Source organism: Ixodes scapularis, unplaced genomic scaffold, assembly GCF_016920785.2.
Source record: "Ixodes scapularis isolate PalLabHiFi unplaced genomic scaffold, ASM1692078v2 PGA_scaffold3__209_contigs__length_174095766, whole genome shotgun sequence".
Taxonomy (NCBI): Eukaryota; Metazoa; Arthropoda; class Arachnida; order Ixodida; family Ixodidae; genus Ixodes; species Ixodes scapularis.
In genome coordinates this window covers 52934394-52947314 of record NW_024609868.1, presented here as the reverse complement: position 1 = coordinate 52947314, position 12921 = coordinate 52934394, and positions in this window count along the sequence as shown.

Sequence of the window (12921 nt, the reverse complement as noted above, 5' to 3'; positions counted from 1 at the left end):
TTGTATATATTGGTTTGCCTTCAAGTAAATTGCATTTTCACTAATGAATGCAAAACCTAAAGACGATTGCGTTTCTTTTTACGTAAGGGCGACTGGAAGTGTACAAGTGACGTCGTTCTATCTTTAGAAAGAAATGCTAGAGAAAATTACAAACTCCGTCAGACGACCAAGACATACGGCTCAGTTACCATCAGCGTATTAAGGTAGTTTTAATCAAGCCTCTGACTGGTCAGACGCCTGGTCATGTCCACGATGGAGATCGTTGTGTCCTAATTTGTACATGGACTACAAAAGCTATTGAAAAGACTCCATAGCCGTGTCGGTCATGATAAAGTGCCCTATATATAACTTCACAGACAGGTCTTGTAAAGGACTTCGCTGTAATACGCAATGAGCCTATATAGCAGGACATCTGAAACTTTGTAGAGCGATGAAAAATATTCCAAACGGGGCAGGTTATGTACTACACTGCTGGACAACAGTGTAGGAAGTAACCTCATTTCAAAAATCAAAATTAAAATCTGAAATTATCTTTTTATGGAAGTTGAAAAATCTGAATTGCTGTAATTGCGGCGGGACCCAGAGATTCCGCCGCGGCGTACAAGAGAGGTAGATGAGTGGGTACCTTCTTAACTCTGAGTACAGGCTTTTTTTCGCGACTGTTTGAAGCATCCAGTGCGGACATCCATAGGACGCCCTACAATAAATTAGCATGAAATAAGCCGATGAAGACATGCGGCGAAATCAAATATATATCGCAACATGACTACGTTTATTTTCATGTGTTTGTATTAAAAATGCACATATACAGGATGATGCTCGATAGATAAAAATAAATTAAATGGCTATTCAGGTAAGCCTCCGATTCTTCTATAGTAAGAAATTGCGTTTGATTCAACACAATATGGTCGTTCACAAAAGTTTAGACTCGTCATCTTTAGAATGAAATTGCCTTTGAAACTTGGCGTTTTATGTGTCACAAGTGCACGAATTAAAGTGACGGTCAATTGTATAAATTGAGTTGGGATATCGATTCGTTTGTTGATGTTGGATAAGAAGAACGCCACTACTAAGGTTTCTTAACATAAAGGGAATATATGCAAACCAACTATGCCTCCCGAGCGAAAAAAAAAAAAAAAAGTTTGATTAGTGACTTTTGCCTGCAAAGTTGCGGTTCCTTTGTTCTAATACCCGTGAGTGAAAATGCCCTGCATTCATTGCTTGGACACATTCATACAAGACATGTACTCTAACAAGAAGAACGGCAGGGTGTGCTTGAGCAAGAATTAAGAAAAGAAATAAACAAAGGCCTAAATATTGAGCGTTTTCCCTCGATAGCACGAAGATAAAAACGCGAAAAATGCAACAACAAAACGTAACACTTTCTTAGATCGGGTACTCGTTTCATTGAAAAAACACTACATTCTACACAGCATGAAAACATGTATTCTTTGTTATTTTCGTGAAAAACGTGTTAAAATGTTAGGTTAGTTTAAGTTAGGTTAGGTAAGGTTAGGATCTCAACGATGAAATTGTCTTTAGGTCTCAATGCGGAGTTTCTGTCGAAAGATTTCTCGAAATGTTGTCGTTTTATTTGATGTCTACCTTTATCGGATAGCACGATAAGGTGCTTGTACAAAATCCGGGTTGTGCACAGGGTCCAGGATAGCACCTGTTTTGAGCGACACCTTCCTTGCAAAGGTTGACAGGACACTAGAGAGTTTGGTGAAGGCGCCCGAAAAGTGGTGGTAAATACGCCAAAAACCCACAGGGACATAGAAAGAAGTACACAGGACGAGGCGAAACTTTCAACTGAACTTTACTGAAGGAAAAATATAACCGCACCTGCGCTAAGATGATGGACTTTCATTGACCACCTGGAATGCCTGCCGTCACTGTTGAGTGAGCGTAGCTTGAACGGTAAAAGCATGCTACTTCTCAGATAGGGCGACTAAAAAGAGCACCAATATACACATTCGTGCCATGGGCCCTTATCATGAATGCTTCATGTATCTCGCGTTCTAATTTTGGTTAGAATGTTTCCACGATCTTGGTACTACTGAACTCGCGGGTTGGCACTCACACCTATCTCAGTGTACAGCCAAGAGGCCAGATGGGGATCGCCTGGTGGTGGAGGAGTGTTCTTTGTCGTGATTGCGCATGTACACCTTTACTTGAAAGTGCCATCGTGTTGAGACAAAAAAAGCTCGCGAGATTGTAGAGGATCACGTAATAAAAAAAAGGAAGGCCCATCCTGGCGTGAGTCGGGCTTCCTGGGCACTGTTGGACAGTGAGCTCGAATTTTTAGATCGAGGAAGATCGCCCATGAAATTGTATAACCGATAGCACCCGATTCGGTGATGCGCAGGCGCCATTCCATCGTGATTAAAGAGCCATGTGTTTTCGAACGTTTTTTTTTTTCGCGGTTTCTCCAGACTAAACCCTCAGTCGTTAGTCAGCGCTTGCATCGTCCAATTCTTCCCTTCTTCCGTGTAACATTCGCGCTGTCTCAAGATGAACCCACACCAACTAGCCCGCCTGTTATCCTGTCTCTCAAACGTTAAAATTATTTGGCACGTACTAAAGAGCGGCTGAAATAAGGGTAATGGCGCAGGCTGGCTGAAGAAACGTGCATACTTTTGAAAACCCGAGACAAGAGACAAGGCGTTTTTCTTTCCTTGTCTCGGGGTTATATATGTATAAAAGAGAGCGTTTTTTTGTGTGTCTTTTTAATAGCATAAAATTTTCGGGAATGTCAATTATATTATTTCTCCGAAAACTGCAGAAACATCTCGACACACCCAAGTAGGAATATTTAGCAATTACAATCTAAATTAATCTTGCGCTTTCTTCCATTCCTCAGCCATCTTTTTTTTTTTGTTCGCAGTAACTAAAGGTAGAAGAAAGCGTATTATAACGACGTTATCTTTATTATTTCAAAGAACCCAAAGATAAGCGGAAGGAAAGACAAGGCCCGCTGCATGCATAACCGAGCCCACAAAAGTCCCTTTATGACAGAATCTAAAGAGAGAAGGCCCAAGGTTTCGAAATAAGAAGAGATAAAAAGAAAAGTACCTCTACACACAAAATAACTCCTTTCTCGTGTCATCGCTCCGTTTTTCGCTCTTTCATCTCACCCTAAAAAGGCTACATCTGAAAGGAGCTACACTCCGTTTCTCCTTAGAATGGACCGCGACAAGCGCTACGTGCCGTCCCAGCCGATCCAAAACTGTGAAAGCATCACGTGTCTACGCGACCGGAGCGTCACTACGCCCCTCCCAAAGGTCACGTGACCCTCACACGGCATATCATTGGTCTTAATTGAGCGTAGAATCCACTGCGGTCCATCGTAAGGTGAAGCAGGTTATAGAGGAGAGACTATCCGAGAGGAGCTGGAGGAGGTAGAGGTGTCCGCGGAAGAAGACAAGAGACAAAAAGTGGACGTCACCCGCTGGTGACGTAGCTGCACAAGGGACCAATGGAAGGCGGCCAGTAAAAATGTAGCGAAACGATAACGCGACTCTCCACGTCTGCCTCGGGAGGAGGGGAGAAGTGGGATGGGGGGGAGGAAACGGTTTCCTGCGTCGCAAACTCGATCGGATGAAGCGGCGGGCGCTCAGATTGAGAGGAACCTGTTGCCCGCGTCCGAGGCGTCTCCCCTGCGGACTTGTTGACGACCGTTCTGTCTGTGAGAGCAGCGCAATCCAAAGTAAGTTGGACCTTGCGGGAAGTACACTCTAGGAAAATGCTAATACCCTTGTCAGACGGAGTACTTTAGTTCACTACCGAGTAAATTTAGCCCTTAGTGTCACCTCTGAAGAAACATACTCCTCTTCAAGTAAGTTTGACAAAGTCACTTCACTTGATCGAGCGCGTACCCTCGACAGCAGTGTGTTTCGAGAGTAAAACATAAGGGCATAGACACCAAAAACGTGACGTAAATCGTTTTCTCAAAATAATTTGTGTGAAAAGAGAGAGGAGAGCCCTTGAAAAACAAAAATAGTTGGGTGGACTTAGCCTTACAGTGTAAGCTGATCTTCCAAAATAATCACCGCGGTGAATCGACAAAAGGCGACGACAAAGTCAGTTATTGAAATGGTATCTTGGTTAGCAGAGAAGGCTGCTTCAGCTTCAGCATGCAGCTGTGCGAGATAACACGATAGTCATGATCTAATAAGGCAGTGTCAGGGCCTCGCATACCTCAGTGGGACGAAGCGCGGAACACCAAGGTTGGATCTGCCTCTTCTTTAGCTTGGCTTGTGATGATCGATCCGAATCATTCAAAAGACGTAAATATTGTTAATTAACGTTGCGTTGTCTCGTAGCGTGTCTTCATTAAAAAGACAAAATATTGCCGAGACACTGAGGCATTTACTTTAACACTTTGCCGCGTCTAGTAGTACTATGCTCACTGCCATCATCTCCGAGTGGCACTGATTTTTCCCCCGTAACGTCCAACTTCTTGAAGTGATATTCGGTGAGCTAAAGTGATCTCGGTTGAACTGCACTAAATTAGCCCGTCTGACACGGGTTTCTGCCTTCCGCGAAGCGATTGGGAGAGCCAATAGCTAGGATTCTACGGAGTGACTATAGTGTGTGCGAATAGTTGTTAGAAACGAATAGCGCTCTGGCATTCACAACTTTCGCAGCGCTAGAGAAATCCACGAATACCGGCTTTTTCTTGCAGGGGTGAAGCTAACCGTGAAGCTGCGCTATTCGATTCGAAGCAGAATTTGCGGGCCCCTAATTAAATAAAAAAGAAGAGCATGCGCTACGGCGCCGCGAGCATGTCGCTTCACCATGCTCAGCGTCACAACGCAGACACTTTCCTTTTGAGGTCTAAACATATTTTCAGCGCCATCATTCGCCAAAAAAGCCTCCGTGGATTGCGACAATTGGAACTCCCAACAGCTTTGCGAGAAAGTTGACGTGCTGCAGATTTCTTACAGTGTGCTTCCCTTCCAGCGGATTAAAGGGTAGCCTGACCTATAACGACAATACTCGTTGCCGCCTCATTAAAACAAAAGTTTCTCGCATAGTTAATACGCGGCGCGAAATCCTTCCAACAAGACACAATCGCTAGAGAGAAACGACAACAACAACAACGATGCTTTATTCTTTTGTAAGGAACACGTTTTAATAAAATAACGAATAACCGATGTTAAACGCACGTATCTTCATTCAGCACAGAAAGGCTAAAATTCGTAACCCTCCACGAGGGTACGTTTTTCTTCCTCTGGTTATCGAGGTGAATACGTTTATAATGTACCCAGAAGCAAATTGTAACGCCTTTATATATATATATATATTTTTTTTTGTCATGCGGGTACATTTTATGGGTGCTGTGTAAAACGGGATTGTAGTCACGCCCCGGAAATTCTAGTCACATTGCTAACATTTTGGTTAAGAACGGTCGCTGTGTTTAGCTGTACACTATACGCCGCCTTTTTTAAGCGAATTGATCTTGTTCAGATTTGTGTGGCCATTTCTTTCGTGTTTTAGAGTAGCCAGTCTACAACCCTGTATGGCATAAACCATCGGATGTACAGGGTGTCACAAATGAAAATTTACACGGTCTTTTTTACCGCAAAAATAAACTAGGCATCGCCGAACGCTCATTCTCCGCCCAAAGGTAGAGCTAGAGGTCACAACCAGATGCCAAAGTTTCAGCCCGATCCGATTACTTAATCAAAAGCTATAACTGATTTGCTGAAAATTTCAATGGGAAAATGGAGCCCATTTTTGCTCGTTTTCGGTTTCTGGTGCCACAGAGCCCCATGTGTTCGAAAACTCCGTCGGCCACCATTTTCCCATTGAAATTTTCAGAAAATCATTTATAACTTTTGATTGAGTTATCGGATCGGGCTGAAACTTTGGCATCTGGTTGTGACCTCTAGCTCTACCTTTGGGCGGAGAATGAGCGTTCGGCGATGCCTAGTTTATTTTTGCGGTAAAAAAGACCGTGTAAATTTTCTTTTGTGACACCCTGTATATGGTATGTGTGCAGGCAGCAAGTGCTGGCGGCTTCACCGCAAAGCAAAGCTCACTAGATCAAACTCAGTGTAGCTCAAAGGCAGTGAAGACGTAAAAAAAGTTCGATGTTTCAAATTTAGTCTGCGAAATAGACTGAAAATGGCCGTTCTTTGGTTTTGCGGCAAATCCAACGTCGGTATTAAAAAAATAAGAAAGAAGAAACTTTTGAGTTATATTGAAGCAACACGAGTCTGAGGAATATGAAAGTAGACACATTTCGAGTCATATGCGTGGCGATTCGCGTATTCAAACCGCTTGACGAATAAAAGTTCTCACGTTGAAGATGTAAGCTCTCAAAATTACCGCGAAAGGCTTAAAAGTAAATCTGGAATCTGATTGACCTTTAAATGCGCGTTTGTATGTGTTGCTCGTGACAAAATACAAGCCTATAGCCTCTGCGACCAAACTATTAGCATCAATAACTAAATGAAGGGCAGTTTGTTCAGTTGAAAAACGTAATTAGCTGCCTTAAAGGGCAACTCCGCTTCTTTTCCAGTAGTGCAAAACTATACAGTTCTCTTTGTTATCATCTACAAAACCCCCATGGCAAATATTACGACGGAATTCCGCCTAGAAGTTCATTAAAATCGCTGTCAAAGTTTGACAAGCACGAATCCGCTGGTTTTGGATGAGACGTGCGGGCCAGACAACACTGCCCGGCTGCATTTCCGCTTCCTCCAAATTCCTTCTCCCGGCACGTCCGCGACGTCATCAAACATGTACAGCTTCTTCTTCTTTTTTTTTTTCAATTTTGTTTTCTTTTTTGGTGAGAGCACGGGTGGCGCCAGCGCCGTGAAAGACGTGAGTGACGCGCTCGGCCGGCCCGGCGCTCGACTATTGGTACTACTGATAAGCCGATAGCCTCGTTGAGCGCGGCTTGTGTTACATCGCATACTTTTGAACACCAAGTAAAAGGAGGAGAGTGAAGCTGCTTTTGTAAGAATTTTGAGTGACAGGTTAATCTTCTATAATCTTCTGGGAGGAGAATAGCGACGCCTGTGCTAATCCAGGAGGCACAAAGGAGGATCCTGATAAGAGGAGAGCTCCTTCTTCCCCTTTTATATCACGTGGGTGTACATGCTTAGTGATGCCGAATATACAATGTTGTCCGGCTTTGCCACCGTTTCGGTTTCAGTTTGTGATCATGGATAGACTAAAATTAAACGAAAAATATTTTATTTTTCGCGAAACAAAAGATTGGGGATTGTTTTTGAGTGCTTCAAAAAGCAAAATCGGCCACTATCTCAAAATTTTTGAAATTAAGCGGAGTTGCCCTTTAAGGCTCGTTCACGCAGTAGCGTGACTTGCGTCGACCGCTTTGCGTCGTGCAACACAGTGCCTCCCCATTGGCTCGTCGTAAGGGTCGCCATAGCAACAGCTCGACGCAAGCAGTCTTAACGCGGTCAAACGCAAATGTGTGAACGAGCACTTACTCTTCACACGCGTTCGAACAGCGATCGAGTAGAGAAACAGCTAGCTTTGCGTCTACCCGCTCATAGTTCCAATCGTTACGACGTCCCCGCGCTCTGTCCTCCTCTCCCTCAATCTCTATCCGTATACTTTAAACAGATATATGCCCTATTGCACCGTGCAGTAAGCGGGACAAGCCGATTCATCTGTTGCGTCGGGGTGCACTGAAGCAGTGTCAGCCTCGGGCTGACGTTCGCAGAAAAGGTGGAGCGTGAAGGAAGCAAGTACAATCATGAGAGCATGTTTCATATGAAAGCAGGTTATGCGCTGAATAAATCAATCTTAATATTAGGGCGTATTAGGGGATTTAAATCTTTCGGTGGGTTCTGCTTGGACAAAGTCGTAAACGTGTCTCGTGCGAAGCTTGAAAATGATCTACCTAGTTTTGCGTGCTTCTTGAACAATGCTTGTGCTGCAAAAATGTTAAGAAGTACTACTCGATATCCACCCACCAAAGAAAAAAAAAATGCAGGTTATACACATGTGTTACGGTCTCGACATTGAAGACGGGGGCGGCCGAGAGAAGGTTAGGAAAGGACGTTTAATATACGTCAGGCAGGTATGGCTACCGAGAAAAGAACTCTAAGTCACGCGGATCGTGGAGCGCTCTTGGGGTACTCTTCGTCGTCTTCGAGGACGGCGCTAACATTCGGCCATCCTAGCAATCAAGTGCCCTCACTTGATGTTTCTTCAGAACTTTCTTCACTGTCCACATCGAATGTGTTGAGTCGTTTCAGCTTATCGACGGGAGCTGTTGAAGTGTAATAACGTTGAGTCCGCTGGTGGCCAGGTATGTCCCCGATGCGATAGGTGTCGTTTGGAAGTCGCTTCGTGACTACGTACGGACCTTTGTATTTCTCCTGCAACTTTCGCGATTCTCCTATCGACGTCGGTTCTCGCTGAACCACAACGATATCTCCCGGTTCAAACGTTGGAGCATGTGGCCGCTTCTGGTTGTAGCGACGCTTCTGCCTCTCTTGATCAAGTCGGATGGCTTGGATAGCTGCCTTCCTTCTATTTGACATCTCCTCGCTAGTTTTAGTAGACAGGTCGCGCAAAGCGTCATCGAGGTGATCGCCATTCAAGCTTCTTGACTCGAAGTTGAACAACAATCTGAACGGTGTGCTGTCTATTGCTTTGTGGTACGTGTTGTTCAGGCTCCACTGAACAAGGTCAGCAACCTCATCCCAGATCTTCTCACCTTTGTCCTTTGTCAAAGTGGCAATCGCTGGAGTGATCGTCCTGTTGAAACGCTCGACTTGACCATTCGCACGCGGTGTCGCTGTTGAAGTCAAAATGTGAATGATGCCAGAGTTTTCACAGTACTTCTTGAATGTCGTGCTAGTGTACGCCACTCCTCGGTCCGTGATTACTCGCGTCGGCGGTCCAAAAAGTCCAACGATGTGTCGCAGGCATCGCGTAGTCGCTTGACCTCCTGTGTTCTTAACAGGTGTGAGTATCACAAACTTTGTGAACCCGTCCACAGCTACAATCAGGTACGTATTCCCGTGTCTGGATCTTGGAAACGGTCCCAAGTGGTCCAGATGGAGTGTGTGGAACGGAACACCGACCTTGTCGATGGAATGAAGCATGCCAGGTTTCTTTCCTGTTGGCGTCTTATTATAGAGGCACTCTGCGCATGAGGCGACGTATCTCCGTACATAGCGCTTCATTCCTGCGAACCAGTATTTCTCCTGAATCCGTTTGATCGTCTTTTCCGTCCCCACATGCCCCAGGTCATCATGGGAACGTCGCACAACCTGCCAACGCAGTGGTTTCGGAACAAGCCACAGCAGCCTTGATGAGTCTCCATCAATGTTTCGGAAGACAACATTCCTCTGGAGTTTATACTCGGAGTGGATGCGGCGCTCCTCGGCCGAGGACGCAAGTTTCTCCAGAACCTCTCTGATGTGTTTCACATCGGCGTCCAGTAGTTGCGCGGCAACCAACCAGTCATCCGTTTCTTCCATCGCTGTAGCGTAGATATGGAGTCCTTCGCACGCCTCCATCTTTTCCGCTGGTCCAGTCGGAGACCTACTCAACGCATCAACATGCTGCATAGACGCTGAATCTCTGTGAATAACTGTGAAGGTGAATTCTTGCAACCGCAACCATCAGCGTGCCACTCGGGGTATGAGTTCACGTTTGCTCATCGTTCCCCGTAGGGCGCTGCAGTCCGTGACAACGTTGAAATCGATGCCAAGAAGATAAGTCCTGAGTCGTTCCAACGTCCACACCACGGCGAGTGCTTCCAGCTCGTATGAATGATAACGTCCCTCAGCCTCTGACGTTTGACGACTTACGTAAATCACGGGGTGGAAGTGGCCATCACTCTGTAGTTGAAGTAGCATGCCCCCAACCCCTTTTTGCTTGCGTCTGTGTGAACTTCCGTCGGAGCTTCATGGTTGTACAGGGCCAACACAGGGCGTTCCTGCAAGCGCAGCTTTAGGACACTGAACGCGGTGTCCTGCTCTGTGGTCCACTCCCAAGGTGCGTCTTTCTTTAGAAGCTTCGTTAATGGCTGTGCGAGAGTTGCCAAATTCTTGACAAACCGTCTGAAGTAACTGACCAGTCCAACAAACTGTCGGACTTCGTGCACTCGGGACGGTGTTGGGAAGTCAATTAGAGCCTTCACTTTGTAGTCGCTGGGTCTGAGTCCAGTCGCTCCGATCTCGAAGCCCAGATACGTGACTTTCTCTGTCATGAAGGTGCATTTGCTTATACGAAGCGTAAGGTTCGCAGCTCGTAGAACCTGGAAGACCTGCTCGAGATGAGCAAGACCCTCATTAAAGTCGGTGGAAGGGATAAGAACGTCGTCCATGTACGCTAGGGCGACACCATATCGCAACGGTCCCAATACGGCATTCATCATACGTTGAAAGACCGCTGGAGCGTTGGTGAGACCGAACGGCATTTTTAAGAACTCGTAATGTCCGTCAGGCGTCACGAAAGCAGTCTTAGCTCGGGACTCCTCAGCCATTGGAACTTGGTAGTAGCCCGATGCCAGATCAAGCGTCGTAAAGCAGTAGTTTCCCTGGAGTCGGTCCAGCTGATCTTCGATAAGAGGTAGAGGATACTTATCCTTCTTAGTAATCGCATTCAGCGCTCTGTAGTCAACACAAAGTCGTTCCTCTCCGGTTTTCTTTTTTACGACAAGTAGTGGGCTCGCATACTCGGATGATGAGTCGCGGACAACACCTGCTTCTTTCAGTTCTTCTACGGCCTTGTTTACTCGAGTGCGTTGGTCGTAGGACAGCCGGTATGAACGAAAAGATACTGGTTTTGCCCCAGGAACAGTCTCGATGTTCATCTCTGTCGCACTCGTAGAGCCAAGCTCGAAGACGTTGACGGCAAAGCAGTCACGGTACTCGTTAATGAGCTCTAGCAGCCTGTCAAATTCTTCAGCAGTCACCTGAGGCCCCTTTCGTATATCCTCCGCCTTAATCGGTTGCAACATATCCGTCGTCTTTCGCTGGCACGCAGTCTCAATTGTTCCTGAACACCAGGATCCTCTGGCTGCAACTTCTCCTTTCGAAACATGGAGGTCGGACTTCGATACATTCAAAATAGGCAAAACAGTGTTGCCGCCTTCCGAGACGTCGATTACGCAAGCGGGCAGACAGTGTTCCCTGCCCTCTTGCGTTCGAAATTGTGCGTCAACGAAGACGTGTCCTGCGGCGGATTCCTTGGTCGTCAGACGAACAATTCACACGTAGTCTGGTGGAATCACGACAGACTCCTTGGCCCAGAGCGTGACAGAACGTGGCGGAAGATCAGGAACTTGAACGAATCGAAGCAGGTCATCTTCATCAGCAAAGCTGCCGTTCTCTTCAAAAATGCGAAGTGTGTTCCTTCTTCGCACGATCGTGACATGTGGTTGCTCAGTAAATGGCTGTCCAACGAGAAGCGGAATCGCTTGCGCTTCACTTGGAACAATGTAGATTGGAACGCGGGCTGTAGCTTGGTCCACTGTGACGCTTGCTTCCGTCATTCCACACGGCAGAACTTGACCGGAACCGTAGCCTCGCAATCTTGCATCCCCGGGACGGCTCGTTATAGCTGATTCCCAAATCGTAGGCATCTATCTTGCGCAACGTAACGCACTGACTGCCAAGGTCAACGTAAGCTCGAATGGGCTTCCCGTCTACCAGAGCAGTTTGAAAGTACTTCTCGTTTCGTGCATTCACTTCCTGTTTATCTTCAATGTGATGACTTTTGACGTTCGTACTACCTTTGGCGCTTGCTCTGCAGTCCGCTGTTTTATGTCCTATCCGTTGACATTTGCTGCAGCGTTCTCGCTTCTGTGGTTTACTGCAGTTTGCAGATATATGTCCGTATTCGTCGCAGTTAAAACAGCGCGGCTCACCGCTAGAGTTGAAGGCCGGTTTTCGTTTAACAACTCTTTGGGTGGATCGGTGTTTCGATGGAACTGTCTTGACAGTCGCTGAAACGGTCGCCACATCTGACCGGTGGGACGCTTCCTCAATGACGGCGAGTCGGTCGTCCAAACATTTTAGACATTCCAGCAGAGCCTCCGGTGTCGGGAATTTGACAACGCTGAGACTTCGAACGAGAGATTCGTCATTGATGCCGGTTATGACATAATCCACGATCTGATCTTCAGGAAGTTGACAGAGTCGAGCTAGGCTGACTTTTTCATGAAAGTACTGCTCGACAGTTTCGTTTGCCAATTTCCGTCTCGCTTCCATCTCTTGGTGCCGGCGCTGTAAGCATATGACGGGTGGAAAAGCTTTCTTCAGCTCCGCCTTCCATTCAAGCCACGAGCGCTGGACACTGACGAGGCCGTCGTACCATGTTTTAGCGATTCCTTCCAGTTTCGTCAGCGCAAAACACGACGTCTGTCGCTCGTTCCATGAGTATATCACAGAGAGTTTGTCGACTTTTCTTATCCAATGTTCGATGGTCTGCGCTGGATTCGTCACGGGGTTGAACACTGGTACCAGCTTACCAGAGTCTGTCGGTGGTCTTGCGTCATTCGTGGGCTGAGCTGTGGAACGTAGCAGGTCAGCCAAGCCCGTGATCGCTCCTCGCACGGCGGCTTGTACGGCCTCCTGTACAAGAGAATTAAGTCCAGGAAGGTCGCCTGTCGGTACATTCAATTCAGTTTGAATTGCCGGAGGGACGATGGATGGGCTCGTCACCGATGTTCCTTGTCCTTGATTAGCGGTGTCAGAGAGTTCAGGATTTCCAGCTGCCACACTACCTTGGCTCGTGGTCGCGCCATCGCTACCGCCAAGGCCTGTGCTCCCTGCTCCAGTAGTGTACGGTGACTGGAACTCGGGGAGGGCCCGCTGCCGCAGTCTGTCGGGTCCGGTTCCGTTCGCTGCGCCGCTGACCTTCCTCGTTCGGTTCAGCCATGTCGAGGTTTCGTTTGGCGCCGCTGTGTCAAGTCGTAGC